Source organism: Oncorhynchus gorbuscha, linkage group LG20 (genome assembly GCF_021184085.1).
Source record: "Oncorhynchus gorbuscha isolate QuinsamMale2020 ecotype Even-year linkage group LG20, OgorEven_v1.0, whole genome shotgun sequence".
Lineage (NCBI taxonomy): Eukaryota > Metazoa > Chordata > Actinopteri > Salmoniformes > Salmonidae > Oncorhynchus > Oncorhynchus gorbuscha.
The window spans coordinates 5,110,918-5,116,917 of NC_060192.1; the positions used below are offsets into that span (position 1 = coordinate 5,110,918).

A 6,000-nucleotide genomic window follows, 5' to 3' on the forward strand; every position below is an offset into this window, starting at 1 on the left:
CCCCTGTATATAGCCTCCACATTGACTTGACTCTGTACCCCCAGTACCCCTGTATATAGCCTCCACATTGACTCTGTACCAGTACCCCCTGTATATAGCCGCCACATTGACTCTATACCAGTACCCCTGTATATAGCCTCCACATTGACTCTGTACCAGTACCCCCTGTATATAGCCTCCACATTGACTCTGTACCAGTACCCCCTGTATATAGCCTCCACATTGACTCTGTACCAGTACCCCCTGTATATAGCCTCCACATTGACTCTGTACCAGTACCCCCTGTATATAACCTCCACATTGACTCTGTACCAGTACCCCCTGTATATAGCCTCCACATTGACTCTGTACCAGTACCCCTGTATATAGCCTCCACATTGACTCTGTACCGGTACCCCCTGTATATAACCTCCACATTGACTCTGTACCAAAACCCCCCTGTATATAGCCTCCACATTGACTCTGTACCAGTACCCCCTGTATATAGCCTCCACATTGACTCTGTACCAGTACCCCCTGTATATAGCCTCCACATTGACTCTGTACCAGTACCCCCTGTATATAGCCTCCACATTGACTCTGTACCGGTACCCCCTGTATATAGCCTCCACATTGACTCTGTACCAGTACCCCCTGTATATAGCCTCCACATTGACTCTGTACCAGTACCCCCTGTATATAGCCTCCACATTGACTCTGTACCAGTACCCCTGTATATAGCCTCCACATTGACTCTGTACCAGTACCCCTGTATATAGCCTCCACATTGACTCTGTACCGTAATACCCTGTATATAGCCTCCACATTGACTCTGTACCAGTACCCCCTGTATATAGCCTCCACATTGACTATGTACCAGTACCCCCTGTATATAGCCTCCACATTGACTCTGTACCGTAATACCCTGTATATAGCCTCCACATTGACTCTGTACCAGTACCCCCTGTATATAGCCTCCACATTGACTATGTACCAGTACCCCCTGTATATAGCCTCCACATTGACTCTGTACCGTAATACCCTGTATATAGCCTCCACATTGACTCTGTACCAGTACCCCCTGTATATAGCCTCCACATTGACTATGTACCAGTACCCCCTGTATATAGCCTCCACATTGACTCTGTACCAGTACCCTGTATATAGCCTCCACATTGACTCTGTACCAGTACCCCCTGTATATAGCCTCCACATTGACTCTGTACCAGTACCCCCTGTATATAGCCTCCACATTGACTATGTACCAGTACCCTGTATAAAGCCTCTCTATTGTCCTTTTACTGCTGCTATTATATTACTTGTTCCTTTTATTTCTTACTCTTATTTGTATTTTTTAAACTGCATTGCTGGTTAGGGGCTTGTCAGTAAGCATTTCACTGTAAGAATACCTGTTGTATTCAGCACATGTGACTAATAGAATTTGATTTCTTCTGAGGTGAATAGTTATTGATTCCCTAACAACTGCTGCAATAGACACTCCTTAAATGGCTTGAGCCTTGGGATAAAAACAAGCATTCTCATTCAACACAGTGCCACATCCACTATTCACACAAATCAATATTTTACAGCAGCACTTCAGTTTGGATTATTTACACAATTGTATTGGCAGCCAACTCCCCCTGCAGAACTATGGGATGGCTAACTACGGAAAGAGGAGAGGGCCAGGCTGGCCTATATAGCAGATCTCATATATGAGATGGTTTTCATGGGACACAATCTCTGTATCACTGCTATTATGAGGTTGACAATAGAGGGGTCCAAAGGCTTCACCTTCGCCAGTAATATAATATTTCTTACCCCCCAGGGCTCTCCCACACATGGGCTTACAGAAGTGCACGTGCTCACGCACACAGGTGGGTTATGGTTCCAGGTTGTTGCTTTGAAAGGGGGGATGGGGAGTAGTAGGGTCAGAAACGACAACAACAAAAAACTCTAGCAAGTTGCCTATTTATGTCCACTTCAGTCTCAAAAGCCCCTCCAGGAAAGATATGTCCTCTCCTTTTTGGACTTCTTTTTTTTTAGTTTGACATGAATTAGTCCTTCAGTTTGACAGGTCAGCATTCTAGTTGGGATATTCCACCAAAATCACAGTCCAGAGAGTTCCCTCTGGACCATTTAAGATCAGCCAAACTGGCCAGCCACTAGGTCAGAGGGGGAAAAAAGCTTCTTCTGCCTCAGTGACAACTCTCACATCTGCATTTGTTTACATTATGAGTTGGATGTTTTCCAGGTATAAATAGACTGTGTTTTTCAAATCAAATATCGTTCATTCCCTTACGAAAAAAGATTAGAGCATAGTATAACTGCAGTATGCTGCAAATACTGCCTTCAAAATAACACGTGTGTTTCTACTGCAGTATAAGTGCAGATCAACTGCATCTAAAATACAACAGTCCACTGCAGTTACTGCACTTTTACTGCAATTTCGAACTGCTATCTTTTTTTTGTAAGGGCACTATTTTTTGTTGTGCAGGCATATACCTTTTCTGTGTGTCCTATTATTGACGTGTAATTTGTTCAAAGTTAATTTGACAGTTAATTTGACGGAAACTGCTGAAATAGCAGGCGTACATACACATGCCTAATAACATTGTAATAACATGAAAAATAATGGAAGAGTAGAATGTGAAACGTTGCCTGGCAAACTTTTCGTCAATCTGGTTTCCCCACAACGCCGAACCAGCCGCTCCCAGACAAATGAAAACAATTACATTTTCTCTAAAGTAATCTAAGCATTGTTGAAAATACATTGTATAGGAAATCAGTGTAAGTGAATAACGGGAATAGGCTATAGGTGAAAAACGGATTGAATGGCAAAAGCAAAATAAATCATTCTCCCTACTTACGGGTAGGTTTTCCACGTTTTGCAAAACGTCCAGCGATGAATATGGGCGCTTTTCAATAAAAAAAAATCCAACTTGCGGAAATAACTTTTTAAAACCACTATTTTTGCGTTACACGTTTCTTTGTGGATAATGCCGTGTGCTGCCTCTACCCACACGATTCCTTGGTCCAAGTCTATTTCTACCCCACGCTTTCTCTCTTCGACCACGAATGAGTGAGGCGCAAGCGGTTTTCTCCCGACCAGTCTGCTTACATCTGAGAGCGAGTGACGTTATTCTCGTGTTACCGTGTAATCTCTCTCTCTCTCTCTCTCTCTCTCTCTCTCTCTCTCTCTCTCTCTCTCTCTCTCTCTCTCTCTCTCTCTCTCTCTCTCTCTAGTTTTACTCTCTCTCTCTCTCTCTCTCTCTCTCTCTCTCTCTCTCTCTCTCTCTCTCTCTCTCTCTCTCTCTCTCTCTCTCTGCGTTTCATTAAAACTTTCTAGTTTTACTGGAGGACGTTTGAGGGGAGTTATGCCCTGTTCTGTGTGCCCGTGCGGGTCAACCCTGCTCCATTCCTACATGATTTTCTGCCACGCACACTCATGTCGTAGTTGTGTGGTCAACACAAGCCAATGTCATTCAGGTTGAACACTGCACGTTCTTCAGAGGAGCCAGAGTAGTTAGAGGTCATAGCCATACTACATGTATTAGCAGGGAGAATGGGCAGTTTACAGGGCAGAGGAAAAAGGCAACACTGAAATGGGCTGTTGAGTTGAACCTGAGTTTACAGGGCAGAGGAGCAGGGAGAACTTATGTGAATGGTTGTTTACAGGGCAGAGGAGCAGGGAGAATGGGCTGTTGCCCATCTACAGGGCCCATTCACACGTAGTCTCTAGTGCTTGTTGTCTGGTGGTCTGGTGCGTTTTAGTCCGAATGAATGGAGAGATGGAGTCCATTCATAGCAGACATCTCAGTTCAGGGTTGTGAATGGCCACATTGGAAAACAGGAATAGGAAGAAATAACAGCTTTAGTGTATTGGGCTGTTGAGTTTACAGGGCAGAGGAGCAGGGAGAATGGGCTGTTGAGTTTACAGGGCAGAGGAGCAGGGAGAATGGGCTGTTGAGTTTACAGGGCAGAGGAGCAGGGAGAATGGGCTGTTGAGTTTACAGGGCAGAGGAGCAGGGAGAATGGGCTGTTGAGTTTACAGGGCAGAGGAGCAGGGAGAATGGGCTGTTGAGTTTACAGGGCAGAGGAGCAGGGAGAATGGGCTGTTGAGTTTACAGGGCAGAGGAGCAGGGAGAATGGGCTGTTGAGTTTACAGGGCAGAGGAGCAGGGAGAATGGGCTGTTGCGACTGGGGAAAGGGACAACTGGTGCCAGGAACTCTCAAATGTATAATTGTGCTTCTTGAAATGTGAATGAAGCTGGGGAAAAAGTTACTGGTACAGGGACTTACTACTGAGCAGATTCAACCAAGGAGGTTTGAGGAAACCACATCCTAAAACCATCATCACCAGATTAAAATGGTTGACAGGCTTTTATAGTTAGCTACTTTGAGTAGTTTCCTTTAAAAAAAATCATGTATATATTTTGATGAAATAAAATACAACACCCTCAAACTAGCTTGAAATAAACCCACCATGTAAGTAGTACTTTTGATGAAGAAGTTGACACACACACTTCAAGGGCATTCTGGACACAGGCCTTGTGACAGCAGAGAGATAAGGGCAGTGGGCTGTCTCCAGCTCAGTTTGTTTACAGTGGAGCAGAGCTCTGTGTCTTTGTTATGACTACACACACACACACACACACACACACACACACACACACACACACACACACACACACACACACACACACACACACACACACACACACACACACACGCACGCACGCACGCACGCACGCACGCACGCACGCACGCACGCACGCACGCACGCACCTGGAGGGCTTGGACGACCTAGCACTGAGCAAGTTCCTCTTCCTAAAAAGCCTTACTGCTGGTAATTACTATTGTTTTACACAATGGTGTGCGTGTGTGTTTGTGTATGGTCGGGTAGATTACTTTCAAAATGTAATCCGTTAGTTACTAGTTAGCTGTCCAAAATTGAAATAAGTAATGGAATTGTTAGAGTACCCAAATTTAGTGACATTATCTGATTACTTTCAGTTACTTTTGGTTCCCTTTCCGTTTAAGAGGCATTAGAAGAAGCCAAAAAGAATCCATCAAACGTGTTTGGTGTGTCATCATAGTGGTCTCTGACTTGTGCTCAGACTCGCTCATGTGGAACAAATGTAAACTTGTGCCTTTTTTCAATGTTTGACTGAAAGTCATTGAGAAAACAGAAAAGTGTCCATGTATTTTTTTTGCAAACATCCTTTCTGAATTGAAAAGTAATCCAAGATGTAATCATCTAGTGTTTTAAAAGTATCTATAATCCAATTACAATATTTTTACTGGTAATGTAACTGATTCGTTTTTTGTAATCAGATTTCATGTAATCAGTTACTCCCCGACCCTGTGTGTGTGTGTGTGTGCGTCAACCAGTTGATGGATCTGTAGGATAATGTTTTCTGAGTGTTGGGTGTGATGAGCACTTGGATTTCCCCTGGCCTGCGAGCGAGTGAGGCTCAAGGTCCAACACATTCCTGCCTGCATTGGTCAGTAAAGGGTTTCTAATCTGTTTTCACAGGCAGGCTGCACAGACACACACACAGAAATATCGTTTGGAATTCCTCTCCCAGTCTGACTTCACTATATGAGAGCTGAGAACTTCCCCAGGCTGGTGGATTTCATCCTTGTGGACATTCCAGAATGGAATCAAGGTGCGGCACACATTCTATTCCGCATGAAGTCATCGTGGAAACATCTGAGTCTGACATTGGCGAGGCCAACGAGGGCCACTGTCATATCTGTCAGGGGCATCGGGGCTGAGGAGGGGGACCTGATCTCTGGCTTAGTGTTACCACAGCTGATAAAACAAACGTGAATGGTGGGCCTACATCGGAGAGAGAGAGAGAGTGTTATGCTGGTGAATGAGGACCCAAAAGCGACTTAACAGAAACAGAGTCTTTATTCCAGTCTATAACAAAAACGATAATCCTGGATATAATCTCAGGTAAAGTCAAACAGGAAAACTGAAATCCTCTAGGCAGTAGAGGGGAACAACTGGAGACG

General features: G+C 44.4%; 1 protein-coding gene across 2 annotated transcripts in view; it reads right to left on the reverse strand.

Annotated features, from left to right (window-relative positions):
- LOC124007057 (LHFPL tetraspan subfamily member 2a protein-like) overlaps positions 1–3,171 on the reverse strand; it is an 84,783-nt gene extending 81,612 nt beyond the window's left edge. The window contains exon 1 of one of the 2 annotated variants that reach the window (XM_046317332.1): positions 2,847–3,171. The gene's annotated coding sequence lies outside the window, so the exon portion shown is untranslated. The remainder of the gene's footprint in view (positions 1–2,846) is intronic. The other variant, XM_046317333.1, reaches the window with a different exon arrangement.
- Between the last annotated feature and the right edge of the window lie 2,829 nt (positions 3,172–6,000).